This window comes from Theropithecus gelada, chromosome 2 (assembly GCF_003255815.1).
Source record: "Theropithecus gelada isolate Dixy chromosome 2, Tgel_1.0, whole genome shotgun sequence".
NCBI classification, from domain to species: Eukaryota; Metazoa; Chordata; class Mammalia; order Primates; family Cercopithecidae; genus Theropithecus; species Theropithecus gelada.
In genome coordinates, this window is record NC_037669.1 from 71,178,015 (window position 1) to 71,195,222 (window position 17,208).

At 41.6% G+C, this 17,208-nt stretch overlaps 1 protein-coding gene across 2 annotated transcripts in view; it reads left to right on the forward strand.

The window, feature by feature from the left end:
- The first annotated feature begins 668 nt into the window (after nt 1-668).
- The window catches only part of FAM19A4 (family with sequence similarity 19 member A4, C-C motif chemokine like), a 191,937-nt gene continuing 175,397 nt past the window's right edge, over nt 669-17,208 (forward strand). Inside the window, exon 1 of one of the 2 annotated variants that reach the window (XM_025377022.1) lies at nt 669-1,052. The gene's annotated coding sequence lies outside the window, so the exon portion shown is untranslated. The remainder of the gene's footprint in view (nt 1,053-17,208) is intronic. The other variant, XM_025377023.1, reaches the window with a different exon arrangement.

A 17,208-nucleotide genomic window follows, 5' to 3' on the forward strand; every position in this document is an offset into this window, starting at 1 on the left:
ATGCTTTGAATACTAAAGAGCACGGATTTACTAGTTACCTGTGTAATCTTCAGTAAACGATTTAACTTCTCTGTGCTTCCATTTTCTCATCTATAAAATGGAGATCAGATGAAGTAATCCCACTAAAATGAATACCACTGAGTGTCACTGATTATCAGTTACTTCACTTGCGGAAGAGTGGAGGGCATGACTGGGGATGGAGCTAGAGGAGGGAGTCACAGAAGTCTTAGCTGTATTTTATACATTTAAAAATAAAAGTATTCAGGTATTGATACGTGGGCCGGGTTTTCTCCTCTTTTTTACAAGCACATTACACGCGAAGCCAGATCAGTTCATGAATGTGCTACAGCACAGGGTGGCTAAGAAATCCTCCTTGCAAACTGCTTTGGGTCCTGCGTGGGGAATGGTTTCAATTGACAGCCGAACCCTAAATCCCTTTTAGAGATTTTAGGCGTTTATGCGGAGCTCAACGCGACTCTCAGGTATTCAGGAAGACTACCTTTTGCTCAGCACCTGCGGAGTGGTGGCCACAGCGAGGCGCTCGGGAGAGGCTCCCGGAGGCCGGCAGGTGGGGCGCGCCGGCGGAGCAGGGGTGCGGGGCGGGGAGAGGGCCGGCCCACGTGGACCGCGGGGCCAGGCAGGGGCAGGAGCAGCCGGTCGGCCGGGCCAATCAGCGCGTTCCGCGGCGGCCGGGCCCCTCCTGACCAGCGCGCTAGCTGTGCTCGGCCCCGCACTGCTAGCTGCGCGCCGCCCTGGACGGGGCGCACAGACTGCGCGCGCGGCTTCGGGCGAACATCGGGAGTCCAGCCTCAGCCGCCTCTCCGCAGACGCTGCTTCTCCAGCAGCAGCTTCGGGTTTCTCCCGCAGGAGCTTCGGGCTTCTCTTGGTAGAGACGTGGGAACTTTCCTTCTTCTGGCGAGGCTGCAGAGGTGATGGGCCGCTCTCGGGGCGCCCGCAGGGAGGCGGCACGGTGAGCGTCCTCTGGCTCCGGTGTGGCGATCGGTGCCTAGTTCCGGACTCGCCGGTCCGACTTGGATGCCGGCTCTAGTCGAGTAAGAAGGGTTGGAAAGGATAAGGAGGGGCGAGAGGATGGGGTGGGGGTGGATTTGGACCCTGTATTTAGGTGCTGTCTCGTGGGCAGCCGCTGCCTGTCGGGCTGGTACCGACTTAACTCAGATCGGTGCTGCTCCCCTCATCCCGGCTCTCTGGGGTGCTGGGGCGACTGCCTGTGCTGAGGTCGGCGTGCAACCTGAAGTTGGAAGCGGCGCTCGGAAGTATGGATGTGTGGCTGGAGAGAGGCAGCGGCTGCTTCCAGTTTCGGGGTTCGTGACTGACAATCAGAATCCCCGGGGTGCTCTGCTGATGCGGAGGAGGCCACTCGATGAATTAATATAGGGGGTGGTGAACTCGCCGTGAGCTCTTTTCTGGACAAGCCGACCTTAGCTCTTCATCCCTTTAATCTGAGCTAGGATCCTTATAGGAGCAAGCAGGTGGGAGCAGGTCAGCGTCCCCCCGCCCCCACCCTGAAGCGCTGGTTGCTGGGATCTTGCTGGAAGGGCGCCGCGAGCGCTCGGGACGCGTCTTCCAGCTGGGAGCGCAAAGCTTCCCGCCCAAGTGGAGAACTGGAGCGGGTCTGGAAGTTGCGTCTCTTTCCGCGGGAGGCATCTCTACATTTCTTTCTCTCGTTTTCCCTCTGCCCTGTTAATCCGCTCCTAGAAGAGAGGGCATCTTTGACTCTAAGCAAGGAGCTCAGGGGAGGATTGGAACTGGAAAGCTTGATCTCCTGCACCTGGGGAGGCTGCCGAAGCCAGACACAGTGCCGCTGGTGCGTTTTCTTCTTGAATCACCATCATTTAACTTTTGGGGGCTCCACGGAGCCTTAGTCAAGCTGTGAATCAGCTCCTAAGCAGTATGTACCTGCACGGGTTCACGGACTGGCGGAGACCTAGCCTGGTGCCCATCCCCCCTCACCGAGATTCAGGGACCCCCTTTGGTGAAACATCTTTATTCCTGAGCTCTTTTCCCTTTTAACTTTTCAATGGTCTTCCTTCTGAGACAAGCAAGGTTGATGTGATGTGACAGGCGATTCCCGTATGTGGGGATGGGCGCGTTCGAAGCCTTGGTCTGTTTCTGTCTTTAATATCCTTGGCATAAAGCTTGTCCACCACAACCCGGAGCTGCCACCTGCAGACTCGGTCACTCAAACTTGTGCACATTGATGGCCTAGGTTTCTAATCACACGCATCTTCGTTTGGCCCCCTCTAGAACACTCGCTGAGGAGGGAAGAGGTGGGGGCAGTTTGTCTGTCTGAGCCCAGTTCAGGAAGGCCTTGGAATTTTTTAAAGGCTAAAATAATTTAGGAACAGCCATTTTGCAATGTAATTAGTGTTTCCACTCAGTCACTGAGAACAAATGTATGACCTGGAGAATTCTTCAATAGCTCGCGTGGGTTTTATAGTGAGAAGAATTTCTGCTAAGTTTATAGTCCTATCAGTGTGAAAGCCCAACACTTCCTTTAGGTAGGAAATACAGGCCTTAATAAGGTAGTGTGAGAGCAGTTTTCAGAATCGTTATGACTAATGATGACTTATGTCCTCCCAAAATGACCAAGTGAATTGGTATGGCTCATTTGTGCAAAAAGCTGTCTTCATATGTGTGGACGTTTCTTGATCAATATTCTCATAGCAGAAAGCCGTATTTCAAGGTTTCCTTCCTAAGTTCTTCTGTCTCATTGTTCTGCTTTGCGTGACTTTGCTTTCATCCCTCAGTACCATCTTAACTGCCCTTTGACACTTTAAAATTTATTATAAGGCTTCAAGTCACAATTTGACTTGGCCAGTTTTCCCTGCTAAAGATAAGAAAGTTGCCCTGTCCAGAAAAGCAGGGGCTGCCAATTTATCTATCTTTGAATGACTTTAATTGTATTGCTTGTTCCCTTAGCACACACAAAAAAACCCTACAAATATCTCTGCTTGATTATTGGATATTTTTCATTGAAGGCAACCATTTTTTTTTTTTTTTTTTGAGACGGAGTCTTGCTCTGTCACCCAGGCTGGAGTGCAGTGGCCGGATCTCAGCTCACTGCAAGCTCTGCCTCTCGGGTTCACGCCATTCTCCTGCCTCAGCCTCCCGAGTAGCTGGGACTATAGGCGCCCGCCACCTCGCCCGGCTAGTTTTTTGTATTTTTTAGTAGAGACGGGGTTTCACCGTGTTAGCCAGGATGGTCTCGATCTCCTGACCTCGTGATCCGCCCGTCTCGGCCTCCCAAAGTGCTGGGATTACAGGCGTGAGCCACCGCGCCCGGCTAAAGGCAACCATTTTTATATGTCTAGTACTAGGATGTTCTAGGTCACTTGAATTTCAATATTCATTTTCTGATCTTTTTAGACATGTGTATTGTTTGATGACCTAGTTCCACTTAGTAATTAAAAAAGAGAAAGAAGAAATTCCTTTGCTCCCCGCCACCACCTCCTTTTCAGTGGTACATAGCCTTTTCCTAATAGCTGCTTTTTTCTGCACTACTCATTTATTGTTACACTTAATACAATACTTTGCTGTGTAAATGGTGTGTTGATGCATGTGATATTAAAACTGCATTCACTGGGGATTAACCCTTGGATATGACATCATCACCAGCCAATCCTTGATCTGATTTGAACATGCATTGACAAAAGTCACATTATCATATTGAGCAAGTGATTCTATATTGCCTGTGATGAATGAGGGAAGCAATGAAGTCTTCTTGGCACTTTCTAAGTCTCAATTAGCTGCCCAGTTGGAGAGTTTTGGGTATTTCTATACTAACAGGCTTAGCTTAATAATAAAATTCTCAGATTGCAGTTTTATAGATCTCTTTAGCATTTGCATAAGGAGATTTTCCCCCTTATGCTTTCTTCCTCTTTGGGAGTTTTTCACCCTGTGTTCTGGCTCTGTTTCTTTACAAATATGTAAAGATATCATAGTAAATGGAATAATCTTTTGCTTTTGTTTTTTGTCCTAGAGATAGCCATGTAGGTGATGGGCTAATTTGTTTGAGTACGTGCGTTCACTTATTCAGGTGTTGGCTATAAATCAGTCAGGATTAGCAAGACGACTTAAAGTCCTGAAGCCAATCAATCATAAATGATTGGGAGGCCATACAGTGTATTTATCCTAATTTGTCAAGATTCAGGATTGAGGGTGGGGGATTGAGGCAATAGGAAACAAGATTCAGGATTCAGGCAATAGGAAACAACGGTATCCATAAAGGTATTGGTGAAGTGATCTTGGCCACATTAATCACTTCATAATTATTTGTTTTGAAAATGTTATTTCTAAAAGCCATGTCAGAACCTAGACAGCCCTGACTTAGAGACTTAATCTGTAGTATGACATTGCACTTTGTAATGCCCCACTCAATTTGTGATCTGCAACCCACCTATCAAAAGATAAAATTGACCTTGACTTCCCATCTATTTGATATCTGCTGAAAAATAAGAGAAATTCTTCCTGTTTTACAGTCACTATTCAAGTTCAATTCATTTTCCTTCAGTCAGTCAAAAGGCTCTTAAAAAAAAAAAGAAACATAAACTTAATTATACAATCTGGTTTAAGGAAATGCTCAAAGAATTTTATATCTAGAAAGTACCTCAGATTTCACCTTTCTAGAAGATCAGGGGGAGGAGGTATTGCCGTAACTTGGATCTAGTATGTTATTAAAACAAACAAACAAACAAACAAACCTGGGATTAGAATCCGGGAGTACCCTAATTCCTAGCCCAGTGAGCTTTCCAGTGAAGCCTGGGAGAGAATGATTCCTGTGACGTGGTGGGACCCCTCCCCTTGGCTGTCTCTGCGGACGAGGGCCACACTGGCTTCTTGCACCATCAGTTTGCTAGACTACCATGCTAGTTGAGCCCACCTCAAGGATTGGACAGCTGTATACACCAGCTAGCTTGGGTTACTTCCTAGTAGCTGCCACAGTATCCACGATTATAAAGAAAATGTTTAAAGGGGAGCTGGCGATGGAAGGCGATTGGGCAGGGTGACTCAATTTGAACCTAACTGAACACATGGAAAGACATGGATGTCAAAATGATGGTCATGCAGTTTAATGATTTATGGTTTACTTGTGAAAGAACTCAGAATATTAATCTATTAGGTGATAGGCTGCACTTTCATATTTAGTGCCTTTTAGTTGCTATAAGAGCCAGTACTAGCCAATAATTTGGAATAACATTATTTTCTGGCATGGTTGTGAATAATGATAATGGTACCCTACATTTGTTGAACACTTAGTATGTGCCAGCTGTTGAGTGTTGATGTTACGGAAACATTGTGGTTACTAGATGGCTTTCTCTATATGGATGAACTACTGATTTTCAGAGTTATGAATCTAAGGCAACATTGAATCTTTTTTAGTCATTTTTAATTCAAAAGCTGTCAGGATCTTAGAGTAACAAATCATTAACACAAGCATAAAGAATTTTAATTCAGAAGTATGGTAGCATCAAATATGAGGGAGTTCTTGTTAATAAAATGACAAGACACTATTTAGAAAGATAATAAAGGCATGGGTAATTTGTTTCCTTTTATGAGATTGTGGAATTGTTAGTCCAGAAGAGTAAAATATCCTTATTGGAAAAATAGGAAGATATCATTATATTTCTTTTTTCTTTTTCTTTTCTTTTCTTTTCTTTTCTTTTTTTTTTTTTTTTGAGATGGGGTCTCACTCTGTTACCCAGGCTGGAGTGCAGTGGTGTGATCATAGCTCTCTGCAAACTCAACCTCCTGGGCTAACGCAATCCTTCTGCCTCAGCCTCCTGAGTAGCTAGAACTACAGGTGTGCACCGCCATGCCCGGCTAATTTTTTATTTTTTATAGAGACAGAGTCTCAGCATGTTCCCCAGGCTGGTGTTGAACTCCTGGGCTCAAGCAACCCTCCTGTCTCAGCCTCTCAAAGTGTTGACATTACAAGCATGAGCTACTGTGCCTGGCTATCCTTGTATTTCGTATGAAGTAAAGAGAAAACACTAAGCTTTTTTTTAACAAAATAAAAATATGGCAGTACACAAAAACTACTCTGTTGGCTTTGCTAGTGCTGTAAGTTCATTTCAAACTAGAAAGCAATAGAACATTCTACAGTATTTCAGTTACCTTAACAAAAGGTGGAACTGTCAAAAGCTAGAGTTATTATTTATTCGTTTTTTTTTTTTTAATGACCACCGTGTCTGCTTGGATTCTTTTAGTTTCACGTCTGTGCCATGTGTTCTAAAGTTTTCTCTGAAAATTAATAGTTTTATTTCTTGATTTCTTCATTTCCATTTCATCTTTTTCTCTAGTAAGTGATGAAAATATTGATGAGTCTGCGGTATACCGTAGTTACTAACCTGGGAATCATTGGGCCTAAAACCACAGACTTGAAATATAGCTTCTAAAAATTAACAAAGGTTTTCAGCAAGGAAGAAACTTGCAGACCACGAAGTTCGGGGGAAACTTAAAATTGCTCCAGTGGGGGGCAATTTTGCTCCCCAGAGGAGTTTCGGCAGTATCTGGAGACGTGTTTTTGATTGTTACAATTTGGGGCAGGATGGTGTGGGAGAGCAGTCTCTCGTGGGCGGAGGGCAGGAATACTGGCTAAACATCCTGTGGTGCACAGGGCAGCTCCCACAGCAAAGAATTATTATTTTTTATTTAGTTATTTGGGAATTATTATTTTTTATTTATGTTTTTGCTCTGTCACCCAGGCTGGAGTGCAATGATGGAATCTTGGCTCACTGCAACCTCTGCCTTCCAGATTCAAGCGATTCTCTCACCTCAGACTCCCCAGCAACTGGGATTACAGGCACCCGCCACCATGCCCGGCTAATTTTTGTATTTTTGTAGAGATGGGGTTTCATCATGTTGGCCAGGCTGGTCTCAAACTTCTGACCTCAGGTGATGCACCCACTTCAGCCTCCCAAAGTGCTTGGATTACAGGCGTGAGCCACCATGCCTGACTGCAAAGAATTATTTGATTCAAAATGTCAGGAATGCTGTGGTTGAGAAACTCTGCTCTGATGCAACTTTTAAGGTCCAGAGTAGTGAAAAATATCTTATCCAATGTCTGCAGCTCTTTATTTCTGTCAGGGAACCCAAGTATTTTGATGCATAGGCCACAATTCTTTTCATCACCCTAGGCTTCTGTTTTGAAAATTTCTTTTCTTAATTTATAAAAGTAGTACATACCTGGGGTAGAAAAATTCAAACATTGCAGAAAAATATAAAAAGGAAAGTTAAAAAAAAAACCCACCCAATTTTGCCACCCAGTGGCAATTCCTTTTTAAACTTTGGTAAACCTGTTTCCAAATCCCTCCTGCTGCTTTTATCCACATATATTTAGACCTGATTTATTTTTTTTCTTCTTATTGATTTATTTTTTTTTCTTTTTGTTTATTTATTTTTGAGACAGAGTCTCTGTCGCCCAGGCTGGAGTGTAGTGGCGTGATCTCAGCTCACTGCAACCTCCTCCTTCTGGGTTCAAGCAATTCTACCTCAGCCTCCTGAGTAACTGGGAGTACAGGTGTGCGCCACCATGCCTGGCTAATTTTTGTGTTTTTAGTAGAGACGGAGTTTCACCATGTTGACCAGGCTGGTCTTGAACTCCTGACCTCAAGTAATCCGGCTGCCTCCATGTCCCAAAGTGCTGGGGTTACAGACATGAGCCACTGTGTCCGGCTTAGACCTGACAATTTTGAATACGGGGGTTCATACATCATATGATCTGTGTCCTGCTTTGTTTACTCAGCAAAGGCCCATTAGAGGGCTTCTGGTGAACCTGTGGCTAGGGAAGGAGGCCGACATTCCTTGCCTGTGGAGACCTCCTACGTTGTGGTGATCATTTTACATGAGACCCAGATGTGCTCTGGAGTGATTCCAGTAAAGATGACAAATCAGTGAAGAGAGCTATATCTCATTCTTTTTCATGGCTATATGTTATTCTACCTAAAAATTTATCTTAATATTAGTCATCAAACATCCAAAAGTTAAAAGAGATTTTGATTTTCTTTGTAATGCATCCTATTTACCAGACATCAAGTTTCATATGTCAGTTATGGAGTAAGTCCTACAATTCAACCTTTTAAAATGGTGTCTAGTTTAATATTTTTAAGTAGTTTGAAAGCCATAAATATTTTGTACAGTGCAATGTTTAATTAAGGCCATCCAAAGAAAAAATTACTGGGGTGAATTCTTCTCTGTATGTATCGTTGGGGGCAACAAATCACTGGAATAGTAATCTTTGTTACTATTTAAATCATTTGGCAGCTCTTCCAGTAGGAGCCAGATTGTAATGTAAACATCTGTTACCTTTTCTCTGCCTTCAGAACTGATTATGCAACTCGGCTTCACATCAGAGACGCAGCTTTCTTCATCTATATTTTTGGATTAATTCCTTCTCAACACACACTCACACACACGCACGCATACAGATATCCATGGACACAAATCAAAAGAGCCATAAAATTGGTTACTATGGACTCAGTCCTCCCAGGATAAAAAACTCACATCTTCTTCGCACTCTGTCCTGCTCTTTGCAGACTCTAGGTCTGCTCAGAAGCACGAAACTCCATTAAGCAAGCCGGAGGATGGCTGTGAGTCTGCCCCTTGGAACCAATCTCATTCTCCTTGTATGCGGAATTTTCCCCACCTCAAAGCTTAGGTGCTGATATGCAGCTGAGGAGATTTAGAAAACTCATTGGTTAACATTTAAACATCCCCATTAAGGTCAAGGAATACCTACCAGTGGGGGTGAGAGAGGCAGTGGGGAGTGGGTAAGGAGATGTTTAAATGGAATTGAACCTTACTTAGCAAGTGTCTCTTTCATGAGAGCTTTCTCTGGATGCTGGCCATTTTTACATTAGAGAATGTTTGTGAAATATTTGCCTTGTTGAGCTTTAGAAAAATTATAATAGTAACAATAGTTATCATTTGTTGCGTAAGGATGTTGCTGGGTACTATACCAAGCATTTTTGTTTTAGTTTGGGTAAAAAACGTAAAATTTATCATTTTAACCATTTTTAAGTGTACATTTCAGTGGCATTAAGTACATTCACACTGTTTAGCTACCATTGCCCATTCTATCCACAGAACCCTTTTCATGGTGCAAAACTGAACTCTGTACCCATAAAACACGAATTTCCCATTCCCCCGTCTAGTTCCTGACGACCACCTTTCTACTTCCTGTCTCTCTGATTTTCACTCCTCTAGGACCTTATATAAATGGAGACATACATTATTCTTTTGTGTCTGTCTTATCTCACTTAGCATAATGGCTTCAAGTTTCATCCATATTGTAGCATGTGTCAGAATTTCCTTTGTAAGGCTGAATAGTCCATTGCATATATAGCCCACACTTTATTTTTTTATGTGACCTTCAATGGACATTTGTTTTTTCCCACCTTTTGGCTACTGCACATCATGCTGCTATGAACATGGGTATACAAATATCTATTCAAGATGCTTTTAGTTCTGCCTTTAGTTCTTTTGAGTCTGTACCCAGAAGTGGAGTTGCTGGATTGGATGATAATTCTGTGTTTAGTTTTTTGGGGTACCACCATACTGGTTTTCCATGGTGACTGTGCTGTTTTATACTAAGAATATTTTTGTGCTATCTGATTTAATCCTCCTGAAGTCCTACAAGGTTGACACAATCATCATCTCCCTTCTTTGCATGAGAAAAATGAAGCACGCAGGGTGGAAGCCACACTGGTAGTTTGTGGCAGAGACACAGTTTGAACCCAAGCAGTGTGGTCCAGGGACAAAACTCTTAGTAGATTATTCATTCTTTGAATTCAAGAAAGGTTGGCCAAACTCCTCATGCATATGGCCCAGGCATGGTTGGGGAGAAGAGGTAAATAACAAATGTGTTTACCCTAAGAAGCTCTAACTGTCCTTATCCTGCCACACAAAGGAATTTGATTGAGATTTGGAGTTCCTGTGGGTCAGATGCTCATTGTAAAATTGGTATTTTATCAAAATAAAAACAGGCAATAAATACACACTGTGGCTATTTAGGCTATTAATATCAGTGCTGCCTCAAATCCTTTGGCAATTAATAATTATGCAGCCCATGGCTTTTTAAATGCCATTACAATTTTTGCTTCTCATTGGGGTTGGGAGGGTGGTGGGTTGAAACAATATGAGGAAATAATCAAGATTAAGATAAGCCTTGGGTAGAATCTGACCGATGATTGCATTTTTGCTTTACAGAGACAGTACGCAGAGGACATGGGCATCCTTCCCACCCAAAACACAGCTTGATGGAGTTATTGCAAAGGAAGGCACGTTTAGTCACTTTATAGAATTAACAATTGATCAGTTTTGTGGTGCCTCAGTCCTTTCTAAGCACCCCATGTTTATTCATTATTGTGATTACACAGTGGAAGCGGCTCTGCTTGATGTGATGAGCAATAGCAAGATGTGAAGACATTTAAATACACTTGAAATTAAGTTTGCACAAATAGGTGTCTGACAGGGTGTTCTAATTTGATTCTAAAGACCCAGAAATAAGCCTGTATGGGGAAGGGGAGTGAGAGGGCTGGGCCTCATGGAATCCTGAGTCAGATGTATGTAGTTTATTTTCCAGGTTTCTTTGTTATTTTAAAGGAAAATGGCAGTGGTTAGAACCATGTTTCTCATAGGTCAGTCAGGGGAGCGGACAGTGTCAGTAAGCTCTGCCACTGATACTAGCCTAGCATGTTAGTTAACCCTTTTACAATGGAGCACCAAGCTTTGGTGTTCTCAATAGTAGGGGAAAAGTCACGAGCCAGCTTGTCCTGATGTACACATGTACAAAATATACTAATCATCATATGAAGTATTAATCAGGAAAGGAAAACATTCCTCAAGACTGAAAGTTAAGGTCATTCTGAGAAAAAGGGCTGGCAAGATTCCTAGAAAACTGTTTCTTCAAGACATTTTGATTCCAAATTTACTCTTTTCACATTTACAAAAGACTCAGGATCCCAAGTGTAAACTCAGATTCTGGTTTGATGTGCAAATATTTCTGAACCACAGCATAAATAGACATGAACTTACAAGCAATTGACTATATCCGTATGTACGTTTCATGATCTTCATTTACTTAGAAGGAAGGAAGAGAGATGAATACAGGGTTTATGCTGATTGCAATTTTTTTTTGTCCTCTGCAAATTCTGAATTTTGTTGGATTTTAAAAATTGATTTTACATAATCAATCTTGTTTGGTATACCCGTCCCCAAATTCCAGTATTCTTGATATTCTTAATATTATCCTTTAGACCAGTGCTGGAGCACCTGAAAGGCTTGTTAAAACAGATTCCCTGGCCTCATCTCTAGAGTTTGTGATTCAGTAATTCTGGGATGGGGCCTGTGAATTCCTATTTCCAGCAGGCTCCCATGAGGTGCTGATGCTTCCAGGCTTTGGATCACACTTTGTATAACACTTTCTTAGACAATACATTTTTCAGAGTTTAAACATTTTAATACAGAAATTTTTATAAAAATAGGTTGTTTTGATTAGGTTGAGAGTTTCTCATTTTGTAATATGTTGGTAAGCTTGTCTAAATAGTATGATTCAGAAGGTTGATTTAAATTACTGAACCAAAAGTACAAATTAAATGTTCGTTGGATCAGTATTGTGTCTGAGAAACTGATTTTGATAATGTCTTGACATTTCTTTTAGAGCATAAGATGCGTTTTCTGTACTTGAGGCCTTTTAAAATAAGAATTGCCTAGTTGTTTAAATGAATGTTGAGGCAGGTTTGCTGTACGTAGCATGTAACCAGCCTATTGCCAACTTCCGTCATCCGACTGATGTCTACATTGGACTAGGAAAAAACATGGCTTCGATTCCCATATAGTTTTGATCTGATTTAAATTGTAATCCTATCGGCAGGTGACATACAGGAATTTCGTTTTTGTTCCTGTGTAGTTAAGACTCAGCAGATGTTAAAAGCTGATGTGGATTTAAGATTTCATCCGTTCTGGGAATAATTGAAGATTTAGTCAGGACCAGAAGATGGAGTTGTAGACAGAGTTATAGGACTTGAGGGGGTATGGAAAGTTTTTGGACAGATGCCTGGCTTATTGCTTTCTCCTGCCACTTGGAGGAATAAATTATCTTCTGTGTTTGCTTAAATGAAAAGCTTTCAGTGGATTTCACTTTGTCTTGCACTGTCTAAAAAAATTAAAAGTTTGCAAACTGAAGTCCCTTTGAATAAGAAAACACATGTAAAGAGCTTGCTTTTTTTTTCTCCTTCACTCGTTTAAAAAAATTGGAAGTTTGTGAAATATTTTGGAGATAATCTGAGTTATAGAAATGTGTGGGTGTTGGCAGGAAGGTTAGAATTGGCAACCAGCAAGCAGAGCGGATGGACTGGGTCAGAGTCATTTAACCTCCTTCGTCTCCAGAGCTGTGTTTTAATTACATAGCTGGTTTGTGGAACTGTGATCCCCTCTTGCGGGCAGCAGGGTGTTGCGTGTGACTAGGTTTGTACTAGCATTTCCTTGGGACCCATCAGTCACTGTTGTCCCCTCGGCCGGTTTTCACGTTGGTCATCTCTACCCAACTGTCAAGATGCTACAGTTCTCCTCTGTGGCTGCTGACCCTTTTGGCCTTTGTTTCCCCAGCGCTCAACCCCAGACAGTTAGAAGATGAGGTTTCCAAGTTGAGTGGCAGACGAAGGCCCTGCTGGAGATGGCTTCTATGGAAGACTAAACAGCAGAAGCATCCAAACAACAAAATTGTCCTAATTTTTTTTTTTTTAAGAACAATATCTACTTTTAGAAAACCATGGTCTTTGATTTACTGTAGAACATGGCATGTGTGGGTGGTACTGTCTGCTGGCTGGAAATGGCTGGTTAGTGTTATTACAGCTACTCAGGCTGCATTGTAGGGGATAGTGATGCCACTGGTCATAATACAGGGTCATAGGGACTTTGTAGAACCCCTGCAGGGAATACACAAGTTGTAAAAAAAAAAAAAAAAAAAAAATTAGAGAAAAAGTAAAAATCACCTCTAACTCTCTCTACAACCCATTTCTGTCTCTCCCTTCTCAGATACTATGAAGAGTTTGGGTAATAGCCTTCTGCACATATTTAAAATAGTTAATATACATTACATTTCAAAGAAATTCAAACCTGAGGAGGAAGAATGAACTGATGAAGACCTGGTAGATTCTCTCTTATCATCTGAAGTTGATTTGTATCAATGCCAACTAATCAACAGAAATAGGAAGCATATTTGGCATTTAACTTTATTTAAAAAGTATAATGTGAAAATATCAAAATATATTAAACTTTGCTATTTATATTAGTACGTATGGTTACTAAATATACTGTTTTGTGTGTGAATTTTTTCACTTAAGTAGTGTCATTTTATACATCTGATTCTATAGTTTGTATTTTTTTGCTTACTGGTGTCTTGGAGATTATCCACGTTTATTCATACATAGCTCTCACTCATTCCTTTAACTGCCATATAGTGTTCCACTATGAATGTACTGCATTTTATTTAGCTGTTTCCCTACAGACGGGCATTCAGATTTTTCCCATTTTTTTCTGCTATAGAGAATATGATGATATCATTCTTGAACAAAGTCATATATGGTGTTAACTGAGATGCAGTGTTTACTGTTTAAAGCCTTCTCGTAATTACAGTCTCTTGGTACCCATGTGTTTGCATTTTTCTAGGGTAGAAGTGTAATTGCCTGGTCAGAGGGTGTGTTTTAGAGCATTAAAAACACCAGTGTACCAGTGGCTTGGGAATGCGTCTGGAAAATGTGGGGACTGCAGAAAGTCTCTTATTATTATGTTCCCTTGAAATTAAGATATGTTAACTCCAGAACAGGCCAGGCCCTAGACATTATCAGTAAAATCTGTAAGTAGAATCTTACAAATTCCTGTGTGTTTCAATAGAACTTCCCTGTGATGATGGAAATGTTCCAAACTTCTTGCTGTTCACTGTGAGAGCCACTAAGCTACATGTTACTTTTGAGTACTCGAAATGTGGTTAATGCAACTCAAGAAGCAAATTTTAAATTTTCTTTAATTGTAATTAATTTAGCTTTAAACTTAAATAACCATGTATGTGTAGTGGCTGCCCGATTGGACAGCGCTGATGCAAGGTATGCATCATCATAAATGGTAAAGCCATTGTAATTTACTACAGTCTCAAAAAGTTTTAGAGAGTGACTCATGGAGAAATGGAAGTGTAGTCTATTTTGTTCATTCAGGGGCTCAAGACTCTTGAGCTGAAAATAAGGTGATAAGTAAGTGAATGAAAACAAAACGATGTCATTAAGATTTATCAAGCATTTTCCTCGTTTAGAGACTCCTGTCTGCTCTGTCCTGACAGGGGCCGCCTGATGGAGTTGCACGTCCTACTGGGGCAGTTCTTTGTAAAGTGAATTGATGGCTATGTAAATACAGCCATTAACCTTAAGCACCTCAGACAGCTCCTTGGGCGTTGATGTTTTCTTGCCCTTGAAAATGCTGGTTGATGGATGCCAAGATGTTTTTTAAAAATTGTTTTTCCTAACTAACTGGTTGAAGCAGTGGACCTGGGAAGTTGCAGGGAAGCTGACAAAATTGAAGGCCTATGAGTGTGAATCCTGTGGCAGGGGTTTGGAATTTCGTTCCTCAGAGGGATATTTTGAAGGTTTACTCTTGGTATACAGGAAACAGGATGTTGCATATGTCTGTGTACATGGTATTTTTAAAAACACACAAAGTGAATTGCAATTTGAAAGTGCTGGTTACAGAAAGTTTGTAGAAAACCTGGTTTTAAAGCAAATGGAAGAGGCTGGGCATGGTGGCTCACGCCTGTGATCCCAGCACTTTGGGAGGCCAAAGTGGGCAGATTTCTTGAGCCCAGGAGTTCAAGACCAATCTGGGCAACATGGTGAAAGCCTGTCTGTACAAAAAAATACAAAAATTAAGCAGGCATGGTTAGATGCATGCATGTAGTGCCAGCTACTTAGGTGACTGAGATGGGAGGATTGCTTGAACCAAGGAGGTTAAGGCTGCAGTGACCCATGATTGCACCAGTGCATTCCCGCTTGGGTGACAGAATAAGACCCTGTCTGGAGGAAAAAAAAAAATCAAATGAAGTTTTAGAATTTAGGAATTTTGTATATATTTTAAAATTGGACATAGCTTGCAATGAAAACAACAGCTTCTTTTTCGTTTCTTGAAAGACATTTTTAGAAGTAGATCGAGTGAGGATGGCAGAGGCAGTACATGGATAAGATTCCCATGTTGAAAATCTATCTGGTGGTAGGACAAGCAAAAGTTATATTAGAAGTAGGATCAGAAGATGACGGTTGCCAGTGCGCTGATTTTTTCTCCATTGTCATTTGCGACCTCTCCCCCTTCCTCTGAGGTAATCACACTGACCATCTCTCATTTCTTACCATGCAGCGAATGTGTTCCTTACTTGTTCAGTGGCTCTGTACCTGATTTCCTTTCCCTGGAATGTGAAATGTGTGTCTTTTGTATGTATATGTGTGTGTGTGTGTGTGTGTGTGTCTGGCTTTCTCTCATCATTTAAGTCTCAAATGTTGTCTCATAAGAGAAAACCTTGAGTAATAAATCCCTAACCTACTCAAAGCTACAACGATCTGGCCTGCTTAAGGTACTGGTGGGAGTTTCCAATTGATGACTATGCGAAAATGCTTTGAAAACTACAGCTCATTGTATAAATGCACATTATCATTATTCCTGAAGATCTGCCAGAAGCCATGTTGCTGTCTACCAACTTGTCCTGATCTTCCATAAACCGGGTGTCAGTGAAATCTCAGAAGTGTTGAATTCAGAGCTTAGGTTTCTACCTTCCCACTCAGTCCTAGGTAAATACCATTGTTCCTGGGAACTTTCAGTCTGTTCCACACTGACACACAGGGGCGGAGGTCTCTTGATTCTGCTCTTGGGTTTGGATGAGGTAGGAACACCTGTGAGATTTTAAAAAGCCCGAAAAACTCAAACCATAGAACCACCACAGTCTCATAGTAAGTGCAGTTGAGGTGCTGTTTATATCTGAAATCTGTCATTACATTAACCTGATGAGGAAGTATGAAATACACCCCCATGTCCAATTTGAGAAGAAGTACATCAGTGTTTCCTCACTAGTAGTGAAAGTTGCCCTCCAAGATGTTAAAGTGGAATCTTCTGGAAGGTTTCCTTAGGTGATGAAAGGGCCTGTGCTGGAGACATTTCTACATTTCTTTCAATTATTTAATTGTTGGTGGTCCATCTATACAAAATGGATATATGCAATACAGGGTGGAAGAGATGCTAGCTGCGTACATCACATCTATTCTTCCCCCTTCCTTAGTGGTGGAACCCTGATTTCTAGTAAGACACAATCTGTACAGAATCAGGACTATGTTTTACAGACTCTCTTGCACCAGGATAGCCATAGGAGATATATGTAGGAGTTTTGGATGGTTATTTCTGGTGAGTCTTCTAAAATCCAGGGGTAGAGCCCTTTCTGGATCTTCCTCCTTTCTAAGTCCTGGAATGTGATGTAATAGTTTGTTCTCCAACAGCTATTTTGGGCTGTGAAGTGACCTTGATGACAAGAGGCAGAAGGGAAAAAGATGGAACAGAAAGACAGAAGCTGCTTGAGGTCCTGGTGATTCTGTGGTGCCGAAGTACCTGCTTTGACTGTTCTACCACTGGGCTTAATTTTTGCAAAAAGAACAAAATTTTGTATCAAAGCTTTTATTTTCTAGGGCATTGTTACATGTGGGGTGAAATGATATAGGCAGAATGCAGTGATAAATGAAGTTGGGACCTTAGTTTTAATGAGGTAATCATCTGTAAATCCAGAATACTTTGAGTTATATGTAGACCTAACTTGAGTTCTGTAAAATCTGAGTAATGGAAAAGGAAACCACACAACAGATTTGGAATTGGAGGGATAGATACTACAAGGATAGATACTGAGGGTCATTTCGGGGAAGGATCAAATGGAGATACTCAGTGGTTTGGGGGCAAGAACAAGAAAACTGTCAAGGCTATTAAAAGCCATCAGAGATTCTTCCACATTGCCAATATTGAAGTGAGTTACAACTTATTCTCAAATAAGTTGAAGTCTTATCCATTTGATATGTTTTGACAGGAAATGTATATTTACTGCCTGAAATGACTTCAATTGCTGAGCTCTGAATCACAGTATTTCATAAATGATTAACATTAGATGGAGTCAGT